This window comes from Lygodium microphyllum, chromosome 6, assembly GCF_053477565.2.
Source record: "Lygodium microphyllum isolate KBCC chromosome 6, Lygodium_microphyllum_v1.1.10, whole genome shotgun sequence".
Taxonomy (NCBI): domain Eukaryota; kingdom Viridiplantae; phylum Streptophyta; class Polypodiopsida; order Schizaeales; family Lygodiaceae; genus Lygodium; species Lygodium microphyllum.
In genome coordinates, this window is record NC_141140.1 from 123,002,319 (window position 1) to 123,024,385 (window position 22,067).

General features: G+C 48.1%; 1 protein-coding gene across 3 annotated transcripts in view; it reads left to right on the forward strand.

Annotated features, from left to right (window-relative positions):
• LOC148035063 (Sodium Bile acid symporter family) overlaps nt 1–22,067 on the forward strand; it is a 226,298-nt gene that overhangs the window by 88,611 nt on the left and 115,620 nt on the right. The gene's annotated exons all lie outside the window — the stretch shown is intronic.

Consider the following 22,067-nt stretch of genomic DNA (forward strand, 5'->3'; position numbering starts at 1 on the left):
AAAGGTGTCTTGTTCAACTAGCCCTCCATCACAGTTACCTTCTACCATGACTGAGATTTATGCAATCCCCATACAGTATTAGCTTTAGTAACCAGCCATTGATGATCTTTAATCAGAAGATGATACACCTGGTTAGCTGAGGCATTTTCCAAATTCAGCCGGCGTGCAAGGTCCCAGTCCTGCCAGGGACAATCCGAAGCAAGGGCAGGAAAGGGTTGTCTGCTTTGGAGCACCATCAAAAGTTGTCCCCATAAATCACGGTATCCACGAGGGATCCTGAAAAGCCTCCTGGCTGTTCGAAATGATATCAATACATTGCGACTGGCAAGGGTGGCATCTGCAACTGAAGTCAAGCCCAAACGTGCCATGTGGTTAAATTTTGGTCTGAGCTCATGTTTGCCTTCCCAAGAAAGCAATCGCGAGGCTGCTAACAATTCCAGTTGAAAAGAGTTAGTAGCTAAGTGGTCCTCCGTTGGATGCCACTGAGCCTTCTGGAGAACCAATTTCCAGGAATATATCAAATGAGCAAGCAAGGATGATGGACTAGAAAACTGAGAGTCTGCATTAAGAACATGCCACGAGGAGCTCCGAATTTGGGTATTACCATGCACAAGCCTGTGATCCTCAAGAAAATAACGGGTTATAAAGACCCACGGGTGATGATCCAAGCACATGGCACGAAAAAGAGACCAACGGAGTGCTAGCATATGAGTTTCGACATCCAAAATAGCCCCACCACCCATGCGTTTGGGGGTACATGCATGCGACCAAGAAATCCATGAAATGCTTGCATGCAAGGAGTCCTTTCATAGCATGAAATGAATGTACCGAGTAAGAGCATTCAATATAGTAGTAGTCCAAGGCAGCAATGGCAAGAAATATGTGAGCATTGGTAACATAATTGTTTGAGCCACTGTGAGGCGAACATGGAAGGGCCAAGCCTGCGACTTCCAATACAGAAACTTAGCTGCCAGTTTCTGTGAAATCCACTCTAGTAGTTGCTTCGGCGGAACATCAACACCCAAAGGGTACCCAAGATGCCTCACAATGGAACCACGGGGAACAACCATTCCCTGCCAGTCCAATGACTGTAAATCTGACTCCGTGCAACTGAGAATGGCTGATTTCAAAGCATTGATATGAAGACCAGAAGCATGACCAAAAAGAGTCCAAACATCTGATGCTTTGGGAAGATTATCCTTGTCCGCACGCAAAATCATAAAGCTGTCATCAGCCAAGGATTGACTAATGAAGTGCTGTGCAAAAGGAAGAGACAATCTAGCCAACTGAGTAGAAGCTGCCATATGAGATAACATCGAAAGAACCGGATGAGTCGCAAGGGCAAAAAAGAGACTACTCAAAGGGCAATCTTGTCTCACAGAGCATGCAAGGACAAATGGCTCGGTAACACCACCATTCAGCATAACTCGCAAAGAAGCCGCAACACTAATGGTGTAGATCAAACGAGACATCCAAGTACCAAAGCCCATAGTAGACATAAGTTCTGCAATGAAAGACTAGTCTAAATAATCAAAAGCCTTTTCCAGGTTCAATTGAATCAATGCCACCTTCTGATTAGAGTGCCTTGCATAGTCAATAGCCATTTGCACATTTAAGACATTATGCAGAATTGTTTTGGCCCTTAATGAAACCATATTGAAGAGGATACACAATAGCAAGAAGATGCTTATGGAGCTGATTCGCCATTACTTTGGAAAAGATTTTATACATAGAACACATCAAAGAAATTGGTCGCCAATGTTTCAACATAGACGGGGAAGGAACTTTTGGAAGCAGTTTGATAAGTCCTTTCCATGAGGAAGGCATGAACCCCGTTTCCCAAACCTGCTGAAACATAGCCGTCAATGGTTTCACCAGTCGGGTAGCAAAAACCTCAAAGAATTCATTGGTGAGACCATTCCAACCAGGACTTTTATCCTTGGGCAAGTGTAACAAGACATCCATAGCCTTTGCCTCACGAATATCTGTCTCCAAAGTAGTTTGCATGTCATGTGGAACTTGATTGCGGACCAAATCATAGAATACTGAGTGGGCATGAGTAATTTGGTCAGAAGGTGAAGGAGTAGAACCAAGAAGGTCTAGAAAATAATTCATGCACATATTCACAATAGTCTGAGGATCAATGATCATTTGACCTTCTACATCTTGGAGTCTAGTCATATTCTCTCGAGTAGGAGATGCATGGAGAGCTTGAAAGAACTTACGAGTTTGACAAGCACTATCTTGCAAATTCTCAGTCAAATTTTGCAGTTTGGCCTGTTGATAAGATTTCAACTGAAACTCTTTAATAAGATCAGCCAAACGCATAGCCAATGGTAGTAGAAATACATCATTTGGAGTCTCCACCAAACCAAAGGCAATAATTCCTCCGCTGCTTGTCGGCGCCGCCGACAAAGAGAGGGATGATGGATCCCATACTGCCGAACAACCCGCTACACATTAGAGAGCAATTGTTCAAAAGAAGCATTGCCCTCAGAGGAGAAGTCCAATAAAAATCTATCAATCAATTGCTGCATATAACTCTGAAAGATTGAATGCTTCAAATAAGACGAGTTGAAACACAAAGGGAGTCTATCCAGCAATTGCTTAAAAGGTGCAATGGGTTGAACAAGCATCTCAAGCTGTAGAGGAAAATGGTCCGACAAGGCATATTGCTGCAACACTTTCATTTCCAGCATCTCAGGAAGAAAAGCATCATCCTGCATGATGTACATGCGGTCCAACCGCGACCATGTAGTTGTATATTGTGCAGAATGAAAAGTAAACCCTGTAGAAGAAGGGTGTAGCCATGACCAGAGATCTTGCTTAAGTACGGCAAAAGCAAACGCATTCCACACATGGCTTTCCGGAGCGTCCATCACCGAATGCTTTGATGTGGACTGTGAAGAATCAACACACATTAAAATCCCCCATAAAAAAACCCCGTCTGCCAATTGACAAGGAGGTCTGCAAAGTATTCCAAAGATCCCTGCGGGATAAATGATCATTTGGAGCATAGAGCCCAAGCAACCATAAGATCTCTCCTTCAAATAGAACTTCAATCACCACAAAACGACCATGTACATCATTTTTAATAAGAACAGGGTGATATTTCTCATGTACAATCATAAGCACACCAGAATAATGCATGGCATGCGTCCCTGCATAAAACAAGCGAAACCCATGGCAATCCACAACTTTTCCTGCTTCACCGTGACTCTTGTGCTTAACAGCATACAAGACATCCCACTGATTCTCATGCAATAAACTCCACATGACACGTTGCTTATTGCGAGAACAAAGGCCTCACACATTCCACGTGGCTATCTTCATGTGTATTTAAAAAGAAAATCAGGAACGAGGCAAAGCTTGCCTCGATTTAACCTTTTCTACTAGAATGTCAAGGACTCCCTCATCCAAAAAATCAGCTAACACGGCAAAAGAGTTCTGACAGCCAGATTTAGAGGTAGGCGGTGTATCCACTGTCTTGGGGATGGAACGAGGATAACGGCGATTCCATGGGGTAATCACGTTACCTCTAGCATCAAAAGCCAACTTATCAGGTGGGCCCTTCGGACCATCCGTATATACTTTCCTAGTGGGTTGATTTCGAGGAGCACAAGAAACCATAGCATGAGTAGTGTGCTCTGAAGACAACATGTCTTTCCTGCGCATATAAGTACGCAAGGAATCTTGTGAAGCATTAGGCACAGTATCCACCATACTAGCTTCAAATATTTTACATTTTTTGGCATGTACATCTACCCAATCATTGTCACGGGAAACTAAACCCAAAACATGTTGTTTGCCTTTATCCAAAACTTTACGTGGCTGGGTCGCATCCTGCGACGGAGCATCAAGCACCATATCTTCCATGGGAGGCAAAACATGCTCAACATCTAAAGTCAGTTGCTTCGTTGGACATTCGGCCATAAAATGCCCCAAGTTTCCACACGAAAAACAATGCCCTACAAAGTTATCCATTTCAAATGAAAGTGCAAAGGATGCATGCCAGAGTAACTAAGACGTAACCAAGTAGGCCTTTTCCGAGTAGTGTCCCATAACATACACAAACGATTATGATTCGTGGCCCTTAGGCTCGGGGGAACCAAAACAGTGCCCACAATGGTCATGGCATCCTTTAACAGTGTCCAATAGACAGCCGGATAGTTTTCCACTTCAACCCACACCGGGCACTCGTGTTGAAGCAAGCGCTGAAAATTTGCCATTGGGCGCCATGGCACAACATGGACCAAATGGCGATCAAAGAACAATGGCAGTTTAGTCAGCAGATCGGCATGATGCTTCTCGGATTTCAACAGCACCTCATAAAAGCCTCGGGGCCCAACAAAAATCTCTTCAACACACTCCCCTTGTAGTAGACTTTGCAGCCACTAGCGAATATAGGAAAGCACTGGGATCCTACCAGTGAAGAAGAGTATAACAGCACGTTCATAAAACACTGAGAATGAGCGCAAAACATTTTTAGGATCCACAGTGGCTTCTAGAACATCTTCAGTTTCAGAGTCAAAAAACGCTTCATGATTATGTTGAACATAATCACCAAGCAGAGTGTTGGTAAACTCCAACAAATGCTCCCAGTCAACATCCTGAGAATCCATAGAATCAGAAGCAACGTGAGCATAAGAACGTTCCTGATGATCCATTGTATCTTCCGAAGTATGCTTGGTGCGTTTGCTCGTAGGCTGGAAGTCAGGAGCAGGTGGCATCTCCTCTGTGCAAGGAACCATATCCTCTGGTTCCTTTGTTTCGGAATCCGGACCAAGGGCTGCTACTGTTTGGTCAATAAAGTCCATGTCTAGACCAACCATGTTGTATCACCACTTTAACAACTCTCTCTCTCTCTCTCTCTCTCTCTCTCTCTTTTCCGACTCTCTCTCTCTCTCTCTCTCTCTTGCTCTCTGTATAGGGGCAGGTCAGCTCTCTGATCTGTGTAGGGTCGCAGTTGCGTGCTCTCAGATTATGTCGCTCTCTCTCTCTCTCTCTCTCTCTCTCTCTCTCTCTCTCTCGGCACAACAACATGCACATTGCAGGCACCCATGGGCAGCAGACGCAGTGCTGACGGTTGGCAGGGCAGCGGATGAAGCATACCTGCGCGTGACCTGTGTGATTAGGCGCTCCCTCTCTCAGATGATTTCAGTTGTACACTCGCTAGGGTTTACGGCAGCACAGCACCACTGTAGGTTTTTTTTTTTTTTCGTAAAAGGTAATTGTATTAATTACGAAAAAAATACAAGATTACTTGATTACAAGATACATGACGACAATACAAGTCATCATGCGAAGAGGTGCTAAGTACTACAAGTTACAATTTCATGGCAAGGATGCGGAGGAAATTGCCATATGCCAAGGACGGAAGTCCTCCGTAGAGAGCAAATCAGAACGATGGAGAAGAGCTAACTGCCAATACAAGAGGCCCTTAAGCCTTACAATATGTCGCTGAACATTATGGGCGGAGTCAAATAGAAAAGCATTCCGAATGGTCCAGTTATGCCAACAGCCCCAGTGGCGAAGAAAATGATACATGAGCTTCATATGTGGCTGTGCGGGAGAAGGGTATTTAGGCTGGCCCAAAACCCAATCAAAGGGGCACAGTGTGATACCAACCACCCCTCGCCAAATGGCCGACAAAAATAACCAGACCTTCTTAGCGACGGGGCAGGATATAAATCGGTGGCGGGCGGATTCCATAGTAGTGGTGCAAAAGAAACAGGTGCCATTGGAGATTCGTCGCTTGGAAAGAGCCGAAGCAAGCGGAAGACCCCCAATTATCACTCTCCAAAGAAAGACTTTGTATTTAAAGGATGTCTTGTTAACCCAGCCCTCCATCACAGTGACCCTCCACCACGAGCGGGATTTACGCAATCCCCATAAAGCCTTTGCTTTAGTAACTAGCCATTGATTGTCTTTAATCAGGAGATGATACACTTGATTAGCTGAAGCTTTGCTGAAAGGCAGCCGGCCTTGTAGGTCCCAATCCTGCCAGGGATGATCCAAAGCAAGAGCAGGAAAGGGTTGTCTGTTCTAGAGCACCGTCACAAGCTGATCCCATAAAGGCCTATAACCACGGGGGATTCGGAAAATCCTCCTAGCAGTACGAAACGAGATAAGCACATTGCGACTGGCAAGGGTGGCATCCGCAACTGAAGACAGGCCCAACCGTGCCATCCGGTTGAATTGTGGTCTAAGCTCATGTTTACCTTCCCACGAAAGTAGACGCGAGACTGCCAGTAATTCCAATTGAAAAGAGTTAGTAGCCAGGCGATTCTCCGTTGGGTGCCACTGAGCCTTTCGAAGGACATGTTTCCAGGAACACACCAAATGAGTAAGCAACGATGAAGAAGAACTGGAAAACCGCGAATCCGCATTAAGAACGTGCCACCAAGAACTCCGGAGTTGGGTATTGCCATGCCGAAGCCCATGACCCTCAAGGAAAGAACGGGCGATAGCGACCCACGGATGATGATCGTCCGAGTACATGGCGCGGAAAAGGGACCAACGGAGTGCCTGCATGTGGGTTTGGGCATCTAGTATAGCTCCGCCACCCATGCTTTTGGGGGTGCACGCATGCGACCACGAGATCTAGGAAATACCTGCATTCAATGAGTCCTTCTTCCAGAGCATGAAGCGAATAGACTGAGTGAGAGCATTCAGAGTCGTAGGAGTCCAGGGCAACAATGACAAGAAATATGTGATCATTGGCAACATAATTATCTGGGCTACTTTGAGGCGAACATGAAAAGGCCAGGCCTGAGACTTCCAGTACATAAACTTGGCCATCATCTTCTGAGAAATCCACTGCAGGAATTGCTTCGGGGGAACATCAACCCCCAATGGGTATCCAAGATGCCTGACAATGGAACCTCGAGGAACAACCATACCTTGCCAGTCCAAGGACTGCAAATCCGACTCCGTGCAGCTTAGAATGACTGATTTGAGCGGATTGATACGAAGGCCTGACGCCTGGCCAAAGAGACCCCAAACATCCAATGCTTTTCGAAGGTTATCCTTATCCGCACGCAAAACCATAAAAGTATCATCCGCCAGGGATTGGCTAATGAAATGTTGCCCTGTAGGAAGCGACAGTCCGGCCAGCTGGGAAGAGGCGGCCATATGTGATAACATGGAAAGAACTGGATGTGTCGCAAGGGCAGAGAATAAAGGGCTCAAAGGGCACCCCTGTCTGACAGAACGGGCAAGGACAAAAGGCTCAGTAACACCTCCATTCAGCATGACTCGCGAAGGCGTCGCAGCACTAATGGTGTAGATCAGACGAGACATCCGAGCACCAAAGCCCATAGCGGACATAAGGTCAGCAACAAAAGACCAGTCCAGATAGTCAAAAGCCTTTTCCAGGTCCAGTTGAACCAACACCACCTCCTGATTAGAATGCCGGGCATAATCAATGGCCAATTGGGCATTCAAGACATTGTGTAGAATATTTCAGCCCTTAATGAAACCGTACTGGAGAGGGTGCACAAGGGCAGGGAGATGCTTATGGAGCCGATTCGCCATTACTTTGGAAAAGATTTTGTACATGGAACCCATCAAAGAAATGGGGCGCCAGTGTGTCAACTTAGATGGCGAAGGAACTTTTGGAAGCAGTTTAATAAGACCTTGTTTCCATGAGGGAGGCATGATCCCCGTTTCCCACACCTGCTGAAACAGAGCCTGCAATGGTTTCGCCAGTTGGGTAGCGAAAGCTTCAAAGAACTCATTGGGGAGACCATCCCAACCCAGACTTTTATCTTTGGGCAAGTGTAACAAGACATCCATAATCTCTGCTTCACCAATATTTGACTCCAGAGTAGCTTGCATGTCCTGTGGTAACTGATTGCGGACCAGGTCATAAAAGACCGAACGGGCCTGAGTAGTTTGGGCTGACGGAGGAGAAGCAGAACCGAGGTCACGGAAATAATTCCTGCACATATGCACAATAGTCTGTGCAACTCGAACTGCAGAGGGAAATGGTCTGACAAGACATATTGCTGCAACACTTTTATTTCGAGCATCTCAGGCAGAAAATCATCATTCTGCATGATATATATGCGGTCCAACCGCGACCATGTTGTGGCATACTGAGCCGAATGGAAAGTAAAGCTTGGAGAAGACGGGTGTAGCCAGGACCAAAGATCTTGCTTAAGAACAGCAAGAGCCAAGTCGTGCCACATACGACTTTCCGACGCATCCATGACCGAGTGCTCCGATGTAGACTGGGAAGAATCAACACACATATTGAAATCCCCCATGAAGAAGCCGCGTCTGCCAAGTGACAAGGAAGTCTGTAAAGTCTGCCAAAGCTCTCGGCGAGATAACGAATCATTCGGAGCATAGAGGCCAAGTAACCATAGGATTTCCCCTTCGAATAAGATTTCAACCACCAAAAAGCGGCCATGAACATCATTTTTAATAAGAACCGGCTGATATTTGGCATGTACAATCATGAGCACACCCGAATAACGCATGGCCTGTGTTCCTGCATAGAACAAACGAAAGCCATGGCAATCCACAACTTTACCGGCGTCACTGTGACTCTTGTGCTCAAGAGCACACAGGACATCCCACTGATTCTCATACAATGCCGTCCACATGGCATGTTGCTTGTGACGAGAACAAATTCCTCGCACATTTCACGTGGCAATTTTCATGTGTAAACAAAACCCAATCAGGTACGAGGCACAGCTTGCCTCGATTTGACTTTGTCGGCGAGAATGTCCAGGACTCCCTCATCCAAGAAATCTGCCAACACCGCAAACGAGTTCTGAGGACCAGATTTGGAAGTTGACGGCATATCGGCTTGCTTGAGGTTAGAACGTGGGTAACGACGGTCCCACGGAGTAATGACGTTGCCTCTGGTGTCAAAGGCCAGCTGTGCAGGTGGACCCTTGAGACGATCCGAATACATTTTCCCTGGCGGGCTGATGGCGGGGGGCTGAAGAAACCATAGCAGGAGCAGAGCGCTCTGACGACATCATTTCCTTCCTGCGCATATATGTTCGCATGGAATCGTGTGAGGTAGAAGGCCCAGTATTCTCCATGCCTGCACCAATCCTGTTGCCTTTTTTGGCGCGTACTTCAACCCAATCAGTAGCACGGGAATCCATACCCGAAATCTGTTGTTTACCTTTAGCCAGAACTTGGGGCGGATGGGTAGGATCCAGCGACGGAGCATCACACACCATATCTTCCATGGGCGGAGCAACATGAGCTGTATCTGAAACGTGTTGTTGCTCGGGGCATTCAGCCATAAAGTGCCCCAACTGTCCACAGGAAAAACAATGGCCAGCAAAATTGCCCCATTTCAAACGAAAATGTAACGGATGCATGCCGGCGCAATTGAGGCGTAACCATGCAGGCCGTTTCCGTGCAGTATCCCATAACATGCACAAGCGGTTGCGATTCACAGCCCTGAGACTGGGAGGGACCAAAACCGTGCCCACAGCGGCCATAGCATCCTTTAATAGTGGCCAATAAACAGTCGGACAATTTTCCACTTCTACCCACACAGGGCATTCACGTTGCAGGAGGCGCTGGAAATCTGCCATCGGGCGCCATGGAACCACATGAACCAACCGACGATCAAAAAACAAAGGCAGTTTAGACAGAATAGCAGCACGGTGCGTCTCCGTTTTCAAAAGGACCTCAAAAAAACCCCGGGATCCAACAAAAATCTCTTCAACACATTCCCCTTGTAGCAGACTCTGCAGCCATTGGCGAATACGGGAAAGCAGCGGGATGCGACCGGTGAAGAAGAGTATCACCGCGCGATCATAAAATACCGAAAAGGAGCGCAGGACAGTTTTTGGCTCAACGGTAGCTTCCAGAACATCGTCTGGAGTAGAGGCAGAGAAGGCTTCCTGGTTGTGTTGAACATATTCACCAAGCAGAGTGTTGGCAAATTCCAACAGATGCTCCCAGTCCACCTCCTGAGAGTCCACCGGATCCGAAGCAACCTGCGCATAGGAATGATCCGGAGTAACGCCTATCTCTTCCGGGGTGTGCTTGGTACGTTTGCCCGCAGGCTGGATGTCAGGACCCGGGGGCAATTCTTCAGTGCACGGAACCATATCCTCGGGTTCCTCCGCATCAGAGTCCGGGCCAAGTGCTGCCACCGTTTGGTCTAGGAAATCCAGATCCAAACCAGCCATCGTGTGTGACGAACTGATCTCACAGAAGGACTGACCGACACACTCTCTCTCTCTCTCTCTTTCTGTGTACAGAGCAGAGGGCACGCGATCCCGGACGCTGCCTCTCTGACGAAGGTCAGGTTTAGGGTTTCACAGGAGCTGGGCGCCTCTGCACGAAAGGAGGGGCACACGCAGGCGGCGCCTCGGACCGCGGCAGAGGTTAAGTTGACAGGGCGGCGTGGGTAGGGCGGCAGAAACAGGGCGTCAGGGCGGCAGAAACAGGTGAATCTGGCAAGGCTGGACAGTCGACGGAGGAGGGCAGGGACAAGGCAACGTTCAACAGGGCCCGCAATGCAAGCGGACGGCGTGAAGCAGGGTAGACAAGCGTGAACGGGTGCGAAGTAGGGCGGACAGGCGCGAACCAGGCCGGACGAGCGCAAATGGGTGCGGACCAAGGCGGATTGGCGCGAACCAGGGCGGACGGGTCCGAACGGGCGCGAACAGGGGCGGATAGGTCAGGCGATGGAAGCGACGGGCCAGACAGGCCAGACAACCGACGACAGGTCGTGCAACGGGCCAGCCATTCTCTCTCTCTCTTCTCTCTCTCTCTCTCTCTCTCTCCCACTGTAGATTTCTCTCTTTTTTTTTTTCGTAAAAGGTAATTGTATTAATTACGAAAAAAAATACAAGATTACTGGATTACAAGATACATGATGACACAAAGCCATCATGTGAAGAGGTTTTCTCTTTCTCTCTCTCTCTCTCTTTTCTGATTACAAGATACACGAGGGCCCTAGGCCAACGTGTGGGGAAGCCCCGTAGTAATGTACTGAAAAGGTTACACCAATCATGGCAACGACCCAGAGGCAATTGCCATATGCCACGGATGCAAATCCTCCCGAGGGAGCAAGTCGGAGTGTCGGATGATATCTAGCTGCCAATGCAAGAGCCCTTTAAGCCTGGCAATATGTCGGGGTACATTAGAGGCCGAATCAAAGAGAAAAGCATTGCGCGTGGTCCAAATGTGACAGCATCCCCAATATCTGAAAAAGTGAAATAAGATCTTCTCATGCAACTGTGGCGGTGCGGGATACTTCGGGCGCACAAAAACCCAGTCGAAAGGAGTTAGCGAGGATCCCACCACCGCGCGCCAAATGTGCGACAAGAGTGACCAGATATTCTTGGCGAGCGGGCAAGAGAGAAAACGATGTCGGGCCGATTCCGCCGGTGTGGTACAGAAGAAACAATTGCCATTCGAGATGCGACGCTTGGCAAGGGCCGAGGCCAGAGGAAGACCACCAATCATCACCCGCCAAAGAAAAACCTTGCATTTGAAAGGTGTCTTATTTAGCCAGCCCTCCATCAGCGTTTTGTGCCACCATGACAGCGATTTCCGCAGTCCCCAAACAGTGTCAGCTTTCTCTCCCAGCCATTGGTGATCTTGAACAAGAAGATGATACACCTGATTTGTAGAGGCCTTTTCTAGACTCAGGCGGCCTGCAAGGTCCCAGTCCTGCCAAGGGCGATCTACAGTCAAGGCAGGAAAGGGTTGCCGACACTGAAGCTTCGACGAAAGCTGCTCCCACAAATCACGGTATCCACGCGGGATCTTAAAGAGTCGCCGAGCAGTTCGAAATGATACGAGGACATTGCGAGTGGCAAGGGTAGCATCCGCAACCGACGTCACACCTAAACGGGCCATGCGATTAAATCTTGGTCTAAGTTGATGTTTATCTTCCCGTGAAAGGAGTCTCGATACTGCCAACAATTCCAGCTGAAAGGAGTTAGTCTGCAAGCGGTCCCCTACTGGGTGCCAATGGGCCTTTTGGAGCACCACTTTCCAAGAGCCGACCAAGTGCAGTAACAAAGAGGAAGAGGGACTGGAAACACGAGAGTCAGCATTAAGGACATGCCACCAGGAGGCCCGAAGCCGTGTGTTGCCATGGCGGAGCCCACTGTCCTCAAGAAAATAACGGGCTATGATGGTCCAGGGGTGATGATCCACACACATGGCACGAAAAAGGGACCAACGGAGAGCTAACATATGAGTGTGTGCATCCAAAATAGCTCCTCCACCCATGCGCTTAGGGGTACATGCGTGTGACCATGAAATCCAGGAAATGCCGGCCTGCAGTGAATCCTTCTTCCATAGCATGAAACGGATGGGATGAGTGAGGGCCTTCAAAGTAGTAGGCGTCCATGGCAACAAAGGCAGGAAATACGTTAGCATTGGAAGCATGATTGTCTGGGCCACTTTGAGGCGGACATGGAATGGCCACGCTTGCGACTTCCAATACATAAACTTCGCCGCCAATTTTTGTGAAATCCACTCCAGCAGGACTTTTGGCCGTACATCCACCCCCAATGGGTATCCAAGATGCCTGACAATGGAGCCACGGGAAACCACCTGGCCTTGCCAGCCTAAGGACTGCAAATCAGGCTCCGTACAACTGAGAATGGCTGACTTAAGGGCATTGATGCGAAGCCCAGAGGCCTGACCAAAGAGTGTCCAAACATCTAATGCCCTTCGAATGTTGTCCTTGTCCGCCTGCAAAATCATAAAGGTGTCATCAGCCAAAGATTGGCTAACGAAGTGCTGACCCAACGGGAGAGATAGCCCGGCCAGCTGAGCAGAGGCTGCCATGGAGGATAACATTGAAAGGACCGGGTGAGTCGCCAGGGCAAAGAAGAGAGGGCTCAAAGGACAACCCTGTCTGACCGAGCGTGCAAGGACAAATGGCTCTGTAACTCCACCATTAAGCATAACTCTGGAGGAAGCCTCAGCACTAATGGTGTAGATCAATCGGGACATTCGGGTACCAAAGCCCATAGTTGACATGAGGTCTGCAATGAAAGACCAGTCCACATAATCAAACGCCTTTTCCAAGTCCAATTGGATCAATACCACTTCCTGACCGGAGTGCCGCGCATAGTCAATAGCCATTTGCACATTTAAGATATTATGCAGAATGTTGCGGCCCTTAATGAAACCATATTGGAGAGGATGCACAATAGCTGGAAGGTGCTTGTGGAGCCGATTTGCCAGCACTTTGGAGTAGATTTTATACATGGAGCCCATCAAAGAGATTGGTCTCCAGTGTTGCAACTTTGACGGCGAAGGGACCTTTGGAATTAGTTTGATAAGGCCTTCTTTCCATGAGGAGGGCATGACCACTGTTTCCCACACCTGCTGAAACATGGCCACCAATGGCTTGACCAACTGTGTGGCCGAGGCCTGAAAGAATTCATTAGTGAGACCATCCCAGCCAGGACTTTTATCATTCGGCAGGTGCAACAAAACGTCCATAACCTCTTCCTCGCAAATATCCGTCTCCAGAGCGGTTTGCATATCAACTGGAACCTGCTGGTGGAACAGATGATAGAAGACCGAGCGGGCATGCGTAACCTGGCTAGAAGGCGAGGAAGAGGAACCAAGAAGTTCCATAAAATAGTTTCTGCACATAGTGACAATGGTCTGCGGATCCGTGACCATGCGACCTTCTGAATCCTGGAGTCTGGTCATATTTTCGCGAGCCGGAGACGCATGCAAGGCGCGAAAGAACTTATGAGACTGGCAGGCGCTATCTTGCATTGTGTCCATCAAGTTGTGCAGCTTGGCCTGTTGATAAGATTTCAACTGAAACACTTGAATAAGATGGGCCAACCGCCTCTCCAGAGACAGCAGAAAATCATCATCAGGGGAATCCAGGAGCAAGGAACGGACCAAAGCCAGTAAGTCTTCTGCTGCATGTCGACGTCGGCGGCAAAGCGAGGCATGATGGATCCCATACTGGCGAGCAACCCGCTGCACATTAGAGAGCAGCCGTGCAAATGAAGGCCAGCCCTCAGAGGCGAAGTCCAATAAGAACCTCTCAATCAGCTGCTGCATATAGCCCTGGAAAATTGAATGCTTCAAATAAGAGGAGTTGAAACGTAAAGGGAGCCTATCCAGGAATTGCACAAAAGGTGCAATAGAGTGTGCCCGCATCTCAAGCTGGAGGGGGAAATGGTCCGACAATGCATATTGCCGCAAGACCTTCATTTCTAGCATTTCGGGAAGAAAATCATCGCCCTGCATGATATACATTCTGTCCAGTCGCGACCAGGTAGTTGCATATTGTGCGGAATGAAAAGTAAACCCTGAAAAAGAAGGGTGAAGCCACGACCAAAGATCTTGCTTGAGCACATGCAAAGCAAAGGAACTCCACACCCGGCTTTCCGGCGTATCCATTACCGAATGCCCTGAAGTGGACTGAGAAGAGTCAACACACATATTGAAATCTCCCATCAAGAACCCCCTTCGGCCGAGTGACATGGAGCCCTGCAAAGTGGACCAAAGATCCCGTCGGGATGTGGGATCATTCGGAGCATAGAGGCCCAACAGCCATAAAATCTCTCCTTCAAATAAGACTTCGATCACCAGAAAGCAGCCCTGCACATCATTTTTAACAAGGACAGGCTGATATTTCTCATGGACAATCATCAGCACGCCCGAATAGTGCGTAGCATGGGTGCCTGCATAAAACAGACGGAATCCATGACAATCCATCACTTTTCCTGCTTCACCGTGACTTTTGTGCTCAACTGCACACAATACATCCCACTGGTTCTCGTGCAAGACGGTCCACATGGCATGTTGCTTATGGCGAGAGCAAATGCCTCGCACATTCCACGTGGCTATCTTCATGTATCCTCAAAGAAGGAAGTCAGGAACGAGGCACCTGCTGCCTCGATTTCACCTTTTCCGCGAGAGCATCTAGGACACCCTCATCCAGAAAATCAGCCAATACTGCAAAAGAATTCTGGCGACCTGCTTTGGAGGTAGAAGGGAAATCCACTGCCTTGGGAGAGGGGCGGGGATAACACCGATCCCAGGGTGTAATAACATTTCCTTTGGCATCGAACGCCAGCTTGGCAGGTGGGCCTCTGGGGCCGTCGGTATAGGCTCTCCTTGGAGACTAATTGCGGGGGCCCGACGGGGCCATAGGACGCGCAGCCTGCTGTGAAGTGGCCATTTCTTTCCGGCGCGTATACGTGCGCACGGAATCCTGGGAAGCGGGAGGCCCAGGATCCGCCAGGCCTGCATCCAACTTTTTACCTTTTTTAGGACGTGCCTCAATCCAGTCAGTGCGACGGGAATCCACACTCAGGACCTGTTGTTTGCCTTTATCCATGACATGAGGAGACTGAAGGGCTTCCTGGGGCGTGGCATCAAGCACCATGTCGTCCTTGGGCAGCACAACCTGCGCATCCTCCGAAGACGATTGCTTTTCAGGGCATTCGGCCATGAAATGCCCCAATTTACCACATGAAAAGCAGTAGCCCGCAAAGTTGCCCCATTTTAAGCGAAAATACAAAGGATGCATGCCCGAACAATTGAGGCGAAGCCACGCGGGCCTTTTCCTGGCCGTGTCCCATAGCATGCATAAACGGTTGCGGTTCATCGCCCTGAGGCTTGGGGGAACCAGCACTGTTCCCACAACTGCCATCGCATCCTTCAACATGGGCCAATAGACCGCCGGACAGTTTTCCACCTCTACCCACACCGGGCATTTGCGTTGAAGCAGACGCTGGAAGTCGGCCATGGGGCGCCATGGCACAACATGAACCAAGCGGCGATCAAAGAATAGCGGCAACTTGGACAGGAGCTCAGCGCGATGCGTTTCCGATTTTAGCAGGACCTCATAAAACCCGCGAGGTCCAAGGAAGATCTCCTCAACAGACTCCCCTTGCAATAGATGGTGCAGCCACTGGCGAATATGCGAAAGCACTGGGATCCTGCCAGTGAAGAAAAGTATAACTGCACGATCATAGAACACCGAGAAGGATCGCAAGACTGATTTGGGGTCCACCGTGGCTTCCAGCACATCATCCGTTCCCGCAACAGAAAAAGATTCGGTATTATGCTGGACATAATCGCCAAGCAGAGTATTGGCGAAGTCCAGCAAATGCTCCCAGTCGATTTCCTGCGAATCCACAGGATCAGAGGCCACTTGCGCATAGGAGCGTTCCGGAGGGCTCATTGGCTCATCAGGCGTATGCTTGGAGCGTTTGCCGACAGGCGGCTGTTCAGAACTTGGCGGCAACTCCTCCGTGCATGGCACCATATCTTCCGGCTCCTCTGCATTGGAATCAGGGCCAAGGGCTGCCATCGTGCGGTCAAGAAAATCCAAATCCAGGCCAGCCATACTGCTGTCTTCACACAGAGGGCGAGCTCTCTCTCTCTCTCTCTCTCTCTCGTTGTCTCTCTCTCTCTCTTATTCGCTCTGCAAGTCCCGCAGACCTGCAAAATCAGTGCACCACCCGGCTGCAGTAATAGGACTGCAACGAAGAACAGGACAGATACGCGCAGATGAACCGGGGCGCCGTGTAACGGGTCAAACACAGGAGGCTTAAACGGGGCCGCGTCAGCCCTGCACGCTGACGCAGAGCAGTCAACCACAGGCGGAGCACTTTGCACGGGTCAGACGTCGACGGGGCAGGCGCCAAGGGGTCAGGCACAGGGCAGGCGTCGACGGTGCAGAGTTGAAGGGCACTGCAGGTACAGGCGACGGGCAGCGTTTGACCGGCAGGGCAGACGTCAGACGTCGACGACGGCGGTCACACAAAGGCGCAGCAGACGTCCGGCGAGCAGTCGTGAGGCGTGGATGAAGGCGGGCGCGGGTCCAGACGACGGGCAGAGATTGACAGGCGCAGGTACAGACGGGCGGACGTACCTGCGACAGGCGTAGCAACGGCAGGAACGTCTCTGTCGGCGAACGGGCGAACGGGCGCAGGGCAGGGCAGGGCGAACGGGCGAACGGGCGAACGGGCAGGGCAGGGCGAACGGGCGAACGGGCGCAGGGCGGACGATGAAACGCGACGGTCAGACGATCGTCAGTAGCGCGACCGACTCAGGCGACGCCATCGCGAGCTCCGTTCCGTGCGCAGCTCCCGCCAAGCTTTTCTCTCTCTCTCTCCTCAGCATCTCTCCGCTTCTCCTCTCTCTCTCTCTCTCCTAGATTTCTCTCTCTCTCTCTCTGTTTGTCTGTCTCTCTCTCTCTCAGAGCAGGGCGACCCAGGACGACAGATTGCACGCCAATAGGCTTAGCAGGTCGGCTGGGCGAGATGTCGAGGGCAAGGCTTGATGTTGACGTCAGGGCAGAACGAACTCCACGCTGGTCTGGGGGGAGATCTCCCATAGGGCACAAGGCAGGAAGCACGTCGCCAGGTCACGGAGGAAGTAGATTTGCCATTGCTTCGCACTCTTCTCCCTCTCTCTCTCTCTCTCTCTCTCTCTCTGTTGCCTCTTCCTCTATAGTTGCACTAGTACCACGTACAAAAGGTTTCATACTATACCATACTTAAGGTACCATACCTTACGCATTAGTACCGTAAGGTACCAACTTAATGGATACATCTTTTCCCATGCGAACTGCACTTTGGGATGAGCTAAATGTTCCTTATGTTAATATGATTCTCCCATGAGATTAGGTTATTTGAGATTCAAACAATTTCTCTCAACCTTCTCTCTCTCAAGCCCACACTTCTTTTATTTATATGATCATTCATGCATGATGTATCCACTCCCATCTATGTAGTTGTAAGTTGTAGGTAGCAATAGCGCATGTTGCGCATGCAACATTAGGTTTTGGCATTTTACCCTCAAGTATTCATCTTATATACTCTAATAGCATTGCTATTTAGACTTCAAATATCTATTCTACCATCTTTAGTTCAAAATAATCAAGTTTTTTTTTTCGTACTAATATTGTACCGTACCTTATAAAATCTTAAGGTACCATTTAGTATCGTATTTTACCGTATTGTATCTTTCGTACCTGACAACTATGGCAATTACTGTGATGATCTGTTTAGAACATTTGTGAATTCTGCCGATCGAAGTCCTCTCACTCACTAAAGGCGACCATCTTTCTCCATTGAGAAAGTAAATATCCTTTCTCTGCCAGCCATAGCGATGGCAAGGAGGATGTTCCCTTCGGAGAAGAGACCAATCTAGGTTTGAGAAGTATCCCTATCTATCCTCTAGTTAAGAGGTACTTCCTCTATCATAGTCTTGATCATAGATTTGGCACCCTTGAGCAGGCCTTGTAGTCTTCACCTCTAGATCTCGTACACTATCTTTTGAAATGCAAGCTAGTGTCGTACCAAGGTGGCAACCTGTATGGAAAACTTCCCAAGAGTGTGCTTGGACACTGATTGCAAATAGTGATTGAAGAGAAGAGGCTGCCTCTTCTTCTCTTCAATTGTGGTTGGTGGTAGGTGGTGGGGGCCAGCTGAAAGAAGCCTCTATGCTTTGGTAATAGCAATTGCGAATTTGACCTCAAAGTTTCTTCGTAAGTCTTTGGTCTTGACCTATTGGTCTAGTGGATGCTAGGTTGCCGTGGTCCTCCATGTGTAGGTGTAATAGACTAAAGCCTACATAGCATAAGTTTCTTGCAAGGCTCCTCGTCTAGGGGGAGACCCATGCGCGATAACAAGTGATGTGCAACAAGGTAGTGAGAAGAACCTTGTTGGTGACCATCACTATAAGTGCTAATGAAAACCTGACAGAAACTTTTCTTTGAGGCTCAGAACAAGAGGTATGAATTATTACTCTGCAGTAATATCAATCCCTGCATGGCATCCAAGATTTCACATTGCAATCTTGCAGCGAGCCCAAGTAGACCCTTGTGTGGTGGCCATTCCAAATAATTAGTGCCATATACCCAAAGTCGATAGGACTTGTGCCAATTAATCAAGGTACCTTATGCTCTACAAAATATCTTCATGGCTACTACAAAGGCCGAAAATTTGCTCTCATCCGTGTCTTCATAAGTTGTTGTATCATCTATAGACTCTCCATGGGAGATAGGCCTTCTAGAAAGGGATCGTAGGGGATCATCCATCCTGTGTTGGAGATGAGAGGTTGTATGGTGCCTCTAAGAGGACGAGTATTGAGGAGAAGGATCATAGGGGATCATCGATGCTCTGTGGGAGATGGGAGGTTGTAGGGTGGCTCTAGGAGGATGAGTATTGAGCAGGAGAGATGCCTTCTTGCGAACCTAGGAATCCAACAGCTTTTCTCGCATAGTCCCTTAGATGGTCTGGCCCACCAGATAGGTTGTTTATGCAACCATTAAATTTACGATGTACTTAGCTATTCTCCACATGGTTCTTTTAACTATGTATTTTACCTTAAGGGATTTTCTATGAGATATTATTAATAGAATTTTCGTTCTTTGAAAATAAAAACTCAACAATAATGGGCATATGGGAGGTTGCCTCCATCCATTTGAACCAGGAACCATACATGTAATTTCTGTCAAAATGTCTAGTATCTCTTCAAAGCCTATGCCATCAGATTCAAGGTAAGAAGGTATTCATTCTTGACTGTTGGGAAGAGAAACTGCAAATGGAAAATTCCTAGACATTGATGGAAGGCTGCTGAAGGGAATCGAATCATGTCCAATTTCTTGAAGCAAGCTTTTGGATAAGAAGTGGACTTTCTTGAAGTTGGTTTATCTTGTCTGCACAACAAATAGTCATGTCATAGTACTGTAGCCCAAGGGTGCGGATGTATGTAGTCTGAAACCCAAACCCATCAAGACAGCTTAGAGGTGTTTTGAAAGGTTTTTTTTTGCCCTAGCAATTCTCAGCATGTTCCAGCAGTTGGTGAAGAACGATTGAAGAAAATGCTGCTGAAGCGCTAATTTGCAGCAACTGATAGGGTTTCTGCAGCACCTGAGGACCCATATTACTGAAGATCCAAGTACTCAGTGTAGCAGCTGAAGTTATTGATTTGCAGCTGATCTGAGGTGTAGCCCATTCTCAAATTGTTGTGGCCTGTGCGAGAGATTGAAAACCCAATCTGAGCCCAGATTTTTGTACAATCAAGAGGCAAATTGTGCCCAAGCAGTGCTGGTCATTTGTGACAGACATTTTTATGGAAAATTGAAGGAGATCAGCCTATATCTCAACCTTATAGCAATTGAAGATTAAAAAAATACCACAAGGGGCGCCAGATGTTGGGGCCAATTGAGTGTGAGTTGTCCAAGATTAAGTGGCAAAGCATGCATTTTCAGATTTGTGTATTTAATGGTTGCTGTAATTTGAGACCCTTGCTAAGAAAGTTTTTGGTGGAGATATTGTCCAAGATGTTGTGCTCTTGAACAAAACCCGTTTGAGTGGAGTAGATAATGTCTTGCATTAAGGGGGCATATCTAAGACTAATTGCCTTTGCAAGGATCTTGTAAGTCAGTCCAAGCAAAGTTATTGGTCTTCATTGCATAATGTCCAATCCACACCCACTACCCTTGGAAATATGATGAATCAATCTCTTAAATTGTCTCTTAGGCATGTTTCCTACCATTATCTCTTCAAAAGAAATAATGAGGCCTGCACTGATAATATTCCATAGCTGAAGAAGAAAAACTTGTCCAACTCATCATGCCTTGACCATCTCTCACACTATTGCGCTCCATGAAGTTGATGCCTACTGCTTCCTCTCAAAAGGAAGTATGTTGCTCATGAGTCCTAGGAAAATTTGTTGCAAGATGGTCCATCATCTTGTGAGTGGAACACTATTGAGGGAAGCATACGAAATTGTTTGAAATATGAATCCTCTATGAATGGAAGGAATCCTAATGTCCATGGAAGGGCATTGATGGATCTTGTAGGGACAGTAACCTTGATTAATGAGTAATGATGGGTGTCCTTTGAGACTGTGTTGGCAAAGGTCCTATTGTGTTGTTGAGGCGTGTTGTTGAGGCCTGGAAGGGGAATGATGATGGCAATGCCATTTCCAAGTGTAGAATAGTTCCGATCTTCAAGCCTTTCTAGAAGTATGTTATTGAACATCTAACATTGAGCATGGGCTAGTGGCAAGTGCCACCTCCATCACCTCAATTGAGTGGAACTAGATTTTGAAGCACCCCTTTCCCAAGTGTACCGGTTGCCTAGCTAGGGTGCCAATAAGAGCCACTTGAATGCAGTCCTTAAGGGTATGGTCAAGGCAACAGTCTCAAACCAATCTCCAAGCCATAGATGATGCCTTAGCCCTCGAGGGCCATCATTCTATTCCTAAGGGAAGCTTTATATGCAGAATAAAGTGAATCAATGCAAATGCATTAGCCAAGGATTTGTGGGGAGCCATATGGGAGTTCCTTGATAAAGGTGCCGGATTGACTATAATCTCGGGAGTCTCACTTGCTGTTGAGCTAAGAAATGCATTCCATGTCGATTAGCCACTTAAATAGACCCAAACAAGCTTAATTTAATGAAAACCCTAAAATGAAAGCGGTTCGAAAGAGTTAAGCGTAACCCTAATTTGGGAGGGTCCATCCTCATCTATAAATAGATAGGCTGCCCCCCATTCAGTCTGAATCCCGTTTGTGTAGGTTTCTCACCCTTGAGTGGAGATTTCAACCACCATCCATCCACACACGTGGCTGTCTAGTCCGAGTGATTGTTGCCACACCTTCCCTCTACTGCATTTGCACCTCCAGTGTCTAGGCGACAGTTGGCAGCCCATCTCCCTTATCATGTGACCTTCTGCTGTTGCATTTGGACCTCTCCATCACTTGGTCGCACTTGGCGACTGTAGCTACAACTTGCGTTTGGTGTCTTCTCTCCAAGTGAGAGCTTCCTCTATTAGATGACAGTTGCCAGCCCTCTTCCACACCTATCCAGCCTACATTTAGTGCTCCAAGCCATCTTCACACCTACGTTTGTTGCATCCTTTGCATGCTACACTCCGGTTGGTGGTCATAGACTTGGGATTCGTTTTCGGTGGATGCTACTCTTTGACACACTATTTTGCCCTTGGGCACACTGTACACTCTTACATTCATTCACTTCAGAGTTGTGTTCTTTCTCTCTCTTCTTCTGTTTGTGTTTGAGTTTCTATGTTTAGGGTTTGAGTTTTGCTTTTAGGGTTTG